The 12233-nt window shown below is 40.3% G+C and overlaps 1 protein-coding gene across 6 annotated transcripts in view; it reads left to right on the top strand.

Annotated features, from left to right (window-relative positions):
- Positions 1-12233, top strand: part of LOC117396904 (SLIT-ROBO Rho GTPase-activating protein 2-like) — an 86655-nt gene that overhangs the window by 7311 nt on the left and 67111 nt on the right. The window lies entirely within an intron of this gene.

Genomic DNA, 12233 nt, shown 5'->3' with positions numbered 1-12233 from the left:
CCTCAGAGAGAGAATCACACTGTGTGCTGAACATTCAAAACAGGTTTTCCAAAATACGATAAATGCATGTTGAAAGACTACTGCAACTTTCCCTTCCTGATATAACAGAGCATTTCATAATGCTGAAGATAGTGGGAACATGCTTATTTGGATAAGTGGCGTAGACACAACTGAATTTAAGCAGTCCCTTGTGCTCTGACCACACTGGGAGTGGATGGTGCAGCATGTGTAGGAAGGTTGTAACAGCGCTTTGAAGTCCAAGAGAGAAATGCTTTTACAAAGTGCCACTGTCTGTCTAGGTTTTGTTTTTCCAAACCGGTCTTGTTAATATATCCTCCTCAGTTTTGAAATTCTGTCCTTTATTTTTCAATGAAGGACAAAGGGGAAATTGTCTGTATTTTAAAGGTATGAGTAATGCAGCAATAAGCAGTTTGTTGTTTTTTAACATTTGGTATTCCCTTTGGAATCTACTACTGAATTTGTATAGATAGTTCTTTTGATAAAAAGATAACCAACAGTGGGAAGAGGTTTTGTGAAAAAGCAACAGACGTGCCACACAGACACATACAGCGGAGCGTTCCGAGGCAAAGAGACAGCAGCTATTTGAATTAACATTTGCATGCCACTAACTGAACACAACCCAAACAAAGCTTGCCGTGTTTATCTTAAGGTAGAAATGTAGAATGAAACACTTTAGTAGTCCTGACACTTTGTGAAGAATGTACACTGAAATCTGAAACAAATCTAAAACAATGCCTCGCTGACTTTAATACAGGAACAATTTCAAGCCTCTTAAATAACAATTGGGTGTTTTACCACCCAAGAAAGTTTCATTTCTCCAATTGCACTGTAGCTGCCTCGTGTGACAATTTATTTTAGTTTTACCACAATCAAAGTGCCACCCCTAATGAAGTTGCTACAGTTCAACAGTTCTGTTACTGCAGTTGGGCTGCTCTCTATGCTGTACTGTTACTACAGAATCTATATTTCCCTGTCTGACTTCCTTGCTGTATGACCAGCTCTTTCCTCGAATGGATTTTGCATGTAATAACCAAGAAGGTTCTAGTGATTCATGTCAATATTAGATGCAGTTTGTCTCCTAAGGCCCCGTCCACACTACATAACCGATCTCAAGAACCGTACTCGAAACCCTTCTAATTCATCCAGCTCAAAGCGTCCACACTGAAGCACCGTTTCATGTTTTGTTGGGCTTCATGCGTCCACACACTATTAAAATAGATGAGTTACAGATCCTAGCAGCGCAATGAACAGTGGAAATGAATACGATAATATCCCACCATGCACTGTATTTTATTTTAAAATAATGGATTGTGCCCTATATTAACAGAGGTTCATATTGCTAAAAAGAAATAAAACAAGTATTTTGAGAAAAGTAAATGCAAACACACACACACACACACACAAGTAGGGCTGGAAGTTTTGGGTTTTATTTTTAATCAGGTGACATCCCTTTTAAACAAATTGAGCTGATTTCTGTTTCATAATTAAACTCAGAAAAAGTTAATTACAAAACAATCTTTGTTTTTACCTTCATGTCTTGCCTGAGCCTAATTCTGGTCACCTTAATTTTATTTCAAATACAGCTGACAAATTACGTGAACTGTTCATCCCCGATCCAACTAGTAACTTGCATTTCATTTTTGCAGTCTCCTAATTTAACGTTGTGTTTTTGTTATTTTCCCCACTAGTTTAACAGAGATGTCCTGACAGATTTTTTTTAAACATAAAAATGAATACCTGCGACATGTACACTGATAGCAAGTCCTTCAGGCGCCTGCTGTGAGTATTTCGCCAAGCATATCACAAAGCATTTTGGGATATTGGAGGATACACAAAAAATGTAGTTTGGTATTACAGCGTCCACACTTCTGACAAACCGCACTACCTGATGCGATGTAGTTTTCAACCGGACTCGAGTACGGTATTAAACGCTGCGCAGTGTGGACGCTAACCGTATTTAGCACTTTTAAGCCAGTTTAAAGGCAACTAATACAGTTAAAAGGCATAGTGTGGACAGGGCCTTAGTCTTCCTTCCAGGCATCTCTGTATTTTGTAGTTGCTGTACAGTACAAGCTGCAGTATAATGAGGAGCGCAGTATTGCTGCTCATGTGGGGCTGTGTGAGGAGCTGCAGCAATGAAAGAGAAGGTCCTTTTCTGTGTCAGTTTTCACTTCTGAGTGCATACGTGCATGTCACAGATGGGCGGCGTGTGCAGAAATAGGCCAAAGTCCTTCGTTCCCGTTTAGGGAAATCCCTCATTTCCTTCATTTCCAAGCCAAGAGACAGCACTCCCTTCATTAACAAGGTCCCGAATGTCCTAACTGCATAGCTGGAATCAGTATTATTATTATTATTTATTTCTTAGCAGACACCCTTACCCAGTAACCATGCCTACATTCTGTAGTCAGCCTCACCGCCCCATTCTCTTTGTTCTTGTTTTCCAAGCACTAACGATGGCAAACTCCAGCCTGACGTGGTAGTAAACTTGAAGTTCAGTCTGACACAAAAGATTCTGCAACAAAGTCTTTTGTTTTTGGCTGGACCTGCTTAAGAGTCACATTCCATAAAGAAACACTCCTTCTTCTAGATCTAAACCTTGTGAATGGAAATGCCAAATGAAGGATTGCTGTATTAAGCCATAACGGTTTAATATAACACGGTGAATGACATGATGGAGGCTCTGGAGTGGTCCTATCGCTTGTGGTTTACAAATGGTCATTTGTAAAGTAAGGATGGAGACTTGGGTCACAACTTGGGAAACCCCCTTCTCGGCTGTTTTTTGCACAGCTAATCGAATCTCTTATCACATTCAAAGTGAAATAGAAATATTAAGCCTAGCCTGTGCAGTAACTTTTGTCTTTTGTTGATGATGTATAATTTGGTTCTGGAAGGTTTGGAGTCTGTGTCCCAAAGATTTTGGATAATCTGCTACCCTGGATGGAGCACATCGGACAACCTCTGCCAGGGCTAGTACAACACATGGCTGTAGCTCATTCTGGAGCGCTGAAATTCACAGGCAAAAATATTACCTTTTAAATGAGAAACTTGGCAAAAATCTAAACAAAACCTACAAACCTGTTCTCCACAACTGTCTCTGAAGTCAGCTACCTAGGGTGGGAAAAGGAAACCTTTAGTTATTTGTCTTTTTTCTTTTTTTATATATATGACTGCTTCTGGCTTCCAACAGTTTTTACAACATGTTGGATATCTTCAAACAAATTACAGCTACACTAAATCTGAAAGAAGGAGAATTTCTAAATGAGATGGCGCGTTCCCCGAGGATGTCACGGTAACTCAGCATTTCTCCTGTCTCCTCTTATTGGGAGAGCTGCACATCCCATGATCTGATTGGAAGCTAATGTCATCATATGACAGAGTGTCCTGATGGAATGTGACTGTTCTGCTTGTCCCGGGGCTGCCTCTTGCACCGCAAGCCTTCAAGTTGTCTGTCAGAAAATAGCAGTTGCCAGGGACAACCTGTTTTCATGTGGCCTGACTGAGTGAATTATTTCCGTTTCCATTTCTGTGTTACAAAATTATTCTCTTCCCCCCCTGGCAAAGACGGCTCCTAATCTCGTTTTGCAGTCGAGATGGGGGGGGGGGGTCTAGCTTTTATCTTATTATTCTGTACTGATGGGTGTGCCTGGAGCATTTGAAAGGAAAGTAAATTGGCTCTTGTTTGGGTTTTCGGTGAAGTCTCCTGTTGTCCACCTGCCGTTTCTGTTTTCCGTTTTGTGTTCATGGTTTGAGTTCAGATTGTCAGAGGGTGGTTCACTTTTGAATGTGATGCACAGTCCATGGTGGACTTGGTGGAAGGCTGGGTGTCACAGCAGGTTTATACATCAGCTTTGGAGGGCTGATCTTGTATCTAGTTTACATCAGAGTGCAGGTTCAAGCAACAGGCGGTGGCTCTTTTTAATGTGCCTTTCTGTTTAGCAGCTCTCTAGACAGTACTGCTTCTAAAACACACTGATGTTTCCCTGTGTCTGTTAGTCTTGACCTGAGGCATTTACTTCCCTTTTTATTATCTGCTCAGGCGTGGTGAATGTCGTGTTTATTCAATTATTTGACTTGCTGTTTTCACAATGGTTTGAGGGACAACCTTTAATGCGCTGGATTATAATGAACCCCCAAACACATACGCTCCACCCCTGCCCATCCCACAGGCTGTGCAAATATTTATAGAAATAGTATATTTTTTATGATTAGGAGAATCTGAGACCTGGTAAGGTTCGTGGCACTTGTAATTTCACACTCGATGAACATGCATTACAATAACAGTAACATAGCAAAATACCTTGTCAAAATCACGCTTGTTTAAACCCCAGGCTAACATGACATGAAAAGCCTTATATTTAATTCGCTGGCAACTACTGGCATTTCTTCAGCAGAATAAAAACTATAGCGAGCATTCTTTCAACATCTGTACATTTTGGTGTTGCGTCTAGTCTAGCAATCTAGCAATTACAGCATTTACAGTGTACATTGTTAACACCCTTAGGCAAGTTATAAATAAAACACATTATTATATGCAAGATATCATTCATCCTTCAAAACAACCTGGTTGTTGAGTCCTTCGGGGGCTTTGTCTGTATGCGATACCAACATTTAACTTCTGGTTATGATTTCAATCTGACAAACAGCAGTTGTCTTGTTTTACCATGACAGACAGGCAGCAGAAAAAGACATCATTGAGATATTCAAGAGTTTAAAAAAAAAAAGAAAGGAAGAAACCACAATGGTATACCATAAAACTGTAGGTTGTCTATCATAATTGAATACTTAAAATGATGGATCCCTTGAACAATGCGACAGCCACACCAGTAGTTGATTTTGTAAAGCAGTTGGCCTACACGTTCAAACCCTTGAACATTTCAAACATAAATGCGCTGTTTTTTAAAGTTTATTTTTTAACCAATTAAGTACAGGTTTGCCACACCCTGTAAGGCTATTAAACCTCTAGCTGTATTTTAATCAGGTGATAGTTTGCCTCCCTGCAAAAGCAAGAGCATTAACAACTTCTACTCCCAAGCTGCGTATTGAATCGTTTCTCCGCGCTTGTAGGCCCAGATTGTGCTTTAATAACACATTGTGCTGTTCCTTTGAGCCTCGTCAAAGGGCCCTTCTTGTAAGATGAGGGGTTTGTTATCAGGGTCAAGTAGGCCTTTATTCTGTTGTCCACTTCGACAGCACATTGCACATACTGATCTCTATAGACACACTTAGCACAATGTATATTGAAGCCTATTCATGTATTGATATGTGTGTGGTGTCAGTCCGTCTGCCACACTGTGCATTTAGTCTTTTAGGAGGCAGGCTGCAGGTTTATAATTATTAGATGGGTACAGCAGCAGTTTACTTGTTGCTTCTCTAAAAATACAGAATGTGTTTGATGTTAAATCCCTATGTTCCATTCAATGACTCCAAGACAGGTACATCTGTAGACCTTTGATGAATGGTTATTGAACCCCAGCCTCATTACAGTGCTTTGTTCTCCGTGAAAGAATGCAAGCTTTTATTTTTAGTTTCATTTTGATTATTGCTTTTATAGACAAGGTATGAGAAGGAGAAATGCTGATGCAAAATAAAATGTAGTTGGCACCGTCTGACTCCAATTGTAAAAAATCGAGTTTGTGTCAAATGTCAGACTTTTCCATCGGCTATAATACTGGTATAAATTTCATTTTTTTTACACGGTATACGACTCGTGTAAATCTGCAGCTTAGTGGTACAGTTAACAGGCAATACTGTAACCAGGCTGTACAGTTTATCTTAACGTTGATCAATCTGAATACCGCCACTCTTTCTAGTTCATTTATGCCTGTAAAATCAGCCCCAGGTACCGGCTGTGTTCTGCAAGCCGTTCTTCCTGCCTTGCTGGGATGGTTGCTCAGAGAACAAGCTCTTCCGTCAGTGTGTAATGGTTTGGTTTTTGATTTGCTGTCCCTTTCAGGCGACGGGGCGCTGTTGGAAAGAAGAGCTATCCATCCCGCTGTAGCAGGGCAGCAGTCTGACACTTTGTAATTGCCACTGTCTTAGTTTAGTCTGACAATTCTCTTGAGAGGATTTGTGTGTCCATTCAGAAGCTAGTGATGAAAGGGCTGCTCTTTCCTCCTTCCCTACTGACCCAGTTTAACTCAGTCCTTTCCATGAAGTATTCACACACACAGGAACTCACATTTCCTAATTCCAACCCCCTTTTTTATAGAAGCAAAGCATATTGGGAAATTTGAGGACGTCTTCTACGTGCAACAGTCTGAGACCCCCCCCAAAAAAGTTCTCTATTTTTTGTGTGTGTTGACACTCGCATGTACTGCTGTATCTGTAAGCTCAAACACATGCATGCGTATTTACACGCACGCCCTTCGTGTCCTGAATTTAAGCCCACACACACACAACCCCCTTCCTTTCCTAAAAGTGCGCACGCACACACTGTCGTCCTCTCTCGGTTCCAAGAGGGACTCTCACACAAAGGCTGTGCTTGAGGAGAAGGTAATTTGCTGAGATTGAGTCAGCTGACCTCCCCTGAAGTCATTCAGTGGAATGTGAGCCTGATGGAAGTTTCAAGGTTTAGTTTAGAGGATCACACAGCACTTGCTTTGGGATTTAATCATTTAATAACTCAAAGCCCCTTTTAATGACACTATAAAAAAGTCAGAGGGGCTGCTAAAATTCTTAGCAAGTACAGGAATCATATCACAAAAAATGTTTTTGTAGAGTGATCTCTACAGTAAGGCAATTTAAAATACCAAATAATAAAAATAAATGCTAAAATATTGCATTGTATTTTGTTCAGGTGAAAAAAGTCAGTTTTTCTTTATATGCAAAAAATAAACTAATAAATGTGATTAGTGCTTGGTTATTTAGAATAAATAGAGGAAACATCTTAATGTGTGTATTTGATTATTACTGTTTTAGTTTAGCTATAATTGTAATTACTGGAGCATAATGAAACTGTAATTGAACAGAATAGCATGGTAATTGTAATTGCAATTCCAGCTGTCATTGTAACTATAATAGACCCCAGGTCTGATGCTTACAGTGACTGTCTTATAACAGGTATATTGTATTCGTACAGCTTGCCTCCTTTTGGCTTGTGGGTGAAAAAAACCCTGTGCTTTGTTTAAAACTGAAATGTTCCAGTAAAATTGCCTGTACTCGCTTTGAAATCAACCTTTCTCCAGGACCAGCACGCTGCTTATAGGAGCGCCTATGTGGTTGCATTGCATTCATGGTTGAGTGATTGCGTACTTCCTGTTTGAAAGTGGGGGTTCGGTAGGCCGGTCAGTTCGTAACTTTGGTAACTGTGGGGTTCTAGTTTACTGTAGTTCTTCATTACTCTGCTAGTTGAGAGTTTTTTTAGACTCACACACTACACCTGTGTGGGGAGAAGACTCCAACATCTTCCAGAGAGAGTGAAACCATCAAACATAGCAGCTTGGCTCTCCGCTGCAGTACGTCATCGCTTGTGTGCTTGTGTTTTTACTTTATTCTCTGTTTTATTTTCCCTCCGAGCACAATATGGCTTTTATATATATATATTTTGTTCTTCCTTTCACTATAAAATGGGTCTGCTAGGTGTTGATTATATTCTGTATGGTTGAGCTGCGAGGAACAGGGTCTGCTTTGTGACAGCAGGTACCACCGAACACTGACAGCTATTCAATTTGATAGAAATCTAGGAAAGGCATTTTTTTTTGTATTTTGAGGATAAAGGCTTTTTGTCCTTTTGTTTAGGTAACCCTGTATGAAGACACTGGATTTGTGAACGGATATCCGATATGTTTCCAGCTTATTGGATTGTCATTTCTCTTGTGTCTTGTTGCACATGGTTTTTTTTTTTCTTTTTTTAGTCCAATACTTCTCTACACGTCTTTTGGGTCTGCAATGAGAAGAATCTAGATAATAGTATACGCTTGTGTTTCCTAAAATCTGCTAATGCCTAAATGTAGAAAACAATTTAGTTGTTGCTCCAAATCGCCTGTGCATCCCCACCCCCCACCCCCCCCCCCCCCCTTTCATCCCGGTAGCTAATTATATCTTGCCAGACAGATTAAAAACTGTCCTAGGGGTCAGCAGGATATTAAAATATACTGTATTCATTAGGAAATGAGTGCATTCATTAAAAAAAGCATCATTGACATCTGAAATGTAGCTCCTTAATCTCGCATGTTGGGTAGAAGTTTTGCATATCAATTTAATGGGCTCAGTTTGAAATTAACAAACCAACTGAACTTGAAATAAAACACAGTTAAATAGAAATATGATTTGGAAACCCGGTGGGTTTTGTCTCCCGGAGCTTTTTCTATTTATTCAACGCTGATCTAAAGTAAGAGCAACAGGCCGACTCTGTGGCCTTGTCCGTTTCTCCCCCTGAGGGCTGTAGGAGGTGCCCAGCTGAAGGTCTTGTCCTGCACCGATTTCCTGTCTGACCTGGTAGCCTGTTCCCTTGGCAACCTGGAGGTCAGAGGGTGTCTGCAAAAATCTGTAACGACCACAAAAACACAGAGCAGTTATTGAAAGCTGACAGGATCTGCTGCAAATGCTCTCCGAATGTCAGGGCTTAATCTTAGATAACGACTTTGACCACTTGCACGACTGGTAAGAAAAGCCCTTTTTATCGGCCTCCAAACACTCAATCATAGATATTGAAGCAAACTTGTGCCGAACAAGTACGCAAACATTCTGATGAATCCCTGCTTCAAAGAGATGCAACAACGAATCCCTTTGTTGAGTATTGATCGGCATTGTTTTTATTATGAGCCTTGCTTGATTGAATCGCCCTGGTGCCCTGTTTAAAACCTCACACATCTGGTATATATTATATTACTGTCACGTTGCATGTTCTTTTGAAGGTTGAATTTTGAAGGTTTTCGTAGAGTCTACGATTGTTTGGTTCTTGATTGTTAATAGTAAAGTGGGAGGCTCTTTTTCTCTGCATCGTTTACTGGTGGTTATTACCCGTCTGATATTCAAATAGGAAGTTGGTTGCTGACTGCATCTCCGTTCCTTCATCAGAGTGGTGATTATGAATACAGTACTGATAACCGGTAGTGGTGTGCTGTGTCCTTGGTCAGGTGGAATAGGTCAGGCTTCATCTGTACTAGAGAAAAAAAAAACAACAGTTTAAGGGTAACCTAGAAATGTGAAGGAGCATGGTTTGCTATACTAATGGCTTGCTAATACATGCTATGTACTCGATTTCTTTGTTGCTTGGTGTCTGTCATTAGTATGCGCCTGCCTTCATGTCACCCAGGCTTTAATCTCACAATTGATGGTAAAAGCAGCACTCGGTTGATTTACATCGTCTCTCTCTCTCTCTCTCTCTCTCTCTCTCTCTCTCTCTCTCTCTCTCTCTCTCTCTCTCTCTCTCTCTCTCTCTCTCTCTCTCTCTCTCTCTCTCTCTCTCTCTCTCTCTCTCTCTCTCTCTCTCTCTTCCCCCCCCCCCATTGATCTGCTTCTAATTAGCCAGGGTTTAGCTCGTCCTTTTTCCAGCGGTCATCTTGAAGCAGTGGGAATTGATTTGGCAGGATGACAGGGAGACGTAATTTGGAGGAAAAAAAAAAAACATTCAGTGATGTACGTTTAACTGCGTAACATGAATTTGTGTTGATGTGTCCCTATAATTCTTTTAAAGTAGACCCCAAGGTTTTCAATCACCCTGTACTTGTAAATGACAGCTACTGCACCCAATACTCTTAAAAACCTTTTTCACCATCATCACTGTATTTAGCTTTTTTTCTAATTCTAAGCAAATTACAAGCTTACCAGCTTTTTTTTTTTACTTCAAATATTACAAATAGTTCCCTGTTGTAAAAAAAAAAAAAAAATGTTAGTTCAACTCCAAGTTAGTCTTCGTCATCCGGAAAATAGATTTGCAGCTGACTTTGGAATGGCACCGCCTCCCTAATGCGCTTGCTGAAAAAATCTGCCGGTTGATCCACTTTGTACAGAGTAATGTCGGCTTTTAAAACCCATTTTGACAAAATCTGAAACAGTTTAACGCAGTTCTTTGGCAGCTGTAAGACGCTGAAATGATCCAAACACAGTGGTCTGTTTCAGTGTTTTCGATGGCCCGGTTGTTTTGGCCTTATCTTGTTTACCTTTCCTTGCATTCAATTGATGTTTAGCGCTTCCCATGTGTTCTGATGGTCTACATGTTTAAGAGCACATTGCTATTGACATGAAATTCGTCCTTGCCAAGCTCGTTATGCCGATCTTTAGGGTGATTTTTATTGTTTTCGGCATCTACTGAAGTAAACTGAACTTGAATACCGGAAGCAGTTTTATTAGACAGGTCTGTTTCCATAAATTTAAAGCCAAGTTGCCTGTGTTTATCCGTCCCCCTTTAGCATGGTTAAACAAGACCATAGTTTTAAATTGTACAATGTGAGACTTCACCTATCACTGTGACTTGCTCATGTATCCCCATTTGTTTTTCTTTAGGATCTACAGTAATTGTGTTTTATTGCACACTGGATAGTGTGCAATAAAACACGCTGTGTCCACATCTGAGCACTTACTTGTGCAACAAGGCTCCCCCGTCCTACAATTTTCATTTCAAATGAGGTGACACTTTTTTTTTTTTTTTGGTCAGGTCGTAATGTGTCCAGTAATAAACGAGGAAGAGTTAGCTGTTATTATTTGTTCAACTGTTGTTATTTTAAATGCCATATTCCCTAAAGAAAAAACAAAGCCATGTAAAAGCTGGACGAAACCGTAGTTGAGGCATTGGCAGTTACTCTGCCAAAGGCTTGACAATTAGCGCTTCTTTATGACCGGATATGCAAGACGTGCAGTCGGCATTATAAGAACCAATCAGAGTTTGTGAATTGCCATGTGATCACCTATGTCTACAGAAGTCGCTCAGGAGTTTGCTTGGAAAGTAGAGCCCGGCTCTACTTCAAGCAACTGGTTACAGGGATGTCTACATATAAGCGACTCGGTTGCATGCAACTGTTGCACAACTGATTGCTCAGGTGTGGACCCAGCTTTCCAGGCGGTGCAGTACAGTAGATAAACAGCAGTTCAGGACCCTCCTGAACACTTTAAATCCTCTACAGCTTATTTACAGTAGACACAACATAATTGCAGTTCACTAATCCAGCCTGAGATGTGCTGTAAATCTTCTGCAGTGCATTTTAGGAGCTCAGCTGTGAATCAGAACACTGACATATTTACTAATGAGAGCGTCTGCTCTGAAGCATTACATACGACAGCACTGGCTTGATGCATGCTGGAGAGCTTGGGGGCTGGGGGTCGCCCGTCTTCATAGTGCTGGTTTACAGAATGATGGCACTGAAAACCAGCATAAGGTACAGCACAGTGTCCATGCTTCCTGGTGCTCTGTTGTTAGGTTGGCTACTCATGACAAGTGTATTTTTTGGGGGTCCAGAAAGCTGTGTGCCAAGATCTCCATTCAAGTTTTGCAAGATTTTAAGCACTCCCTGTCCCCTTTTTAGACTCCATCTAAAGAATGCAAAGAAAATAAATCTGTGTTTCTAACTGAGCCTTTGATGGCAAATGCTATTTATGAAGAAGACATACAGTAAATTAAGTTTGTCATTTAAGCTTTGAAAGACAATTCCTATCTGTAGTTTTTGCAATATGAAAGCCCCCCTTTTGAAGTCAGCACTAACAGGCTTAGCATTTTAAGTTCCAGTAGTTTTAGCATTCTCTTTGTCAAAGCGCAGAGGGAATAATCTCTTTGTGCAGCAGTCTATTGCACATATATATATATATATATATATATATATATATATATATATATATAATATATATAATATATATATATATAGGTTTTGATTGAATATGCATTGCCATGGAATTAGACTTCAGTTTGCACATTAATCCATTGAGAAGCTTGAATCTAATGCTTTGCACAGTCTAGTGGTTAGGGTAGAGGACTAGGATGAAGCCCTACTGTAGTAGACCATATTACTGTATGGTCTTGGGAATTTAATTGACTGCCTAGATCTGTCCAGGGATTTCTCTGCAATTGAAAAAGCCAAATTCCACTAATGTTTTGAGCTGGCTACCGTTCAGTCTTGGCTACTCGCAGGTGCAAGTCGTTTTGTGTCCTCTAGACTTTAAGCTCAGATAAGAGTTTGACTTTTGGATTTAAATACAAGCTGGAGAGTAGTATACCTTTTTTCCATGCAACACTGCCCCTGTTACTGCGTTTCCATGGTAATTTAGCCAACCCACATTGG

Source organism: Acipenser ruthenus, chromosome 30 (assembly GCF_902713425.1).
Source record: "Acipenser ruthenus chromosome 30, fAciRut3.2 maternal haplotype, whole genome shotgun sequence".
In the NCBI taxonomy this organism is placed as follows: Eukaryota; Metazoa; Chordata; class Actinopteri; order Acipenseriformes; family Acipenseridae; genus Acipenser; species Acipenser ruthenus.
This window is presented reverse-complemented; position numbering and strand designations above follow the sequence as displayed.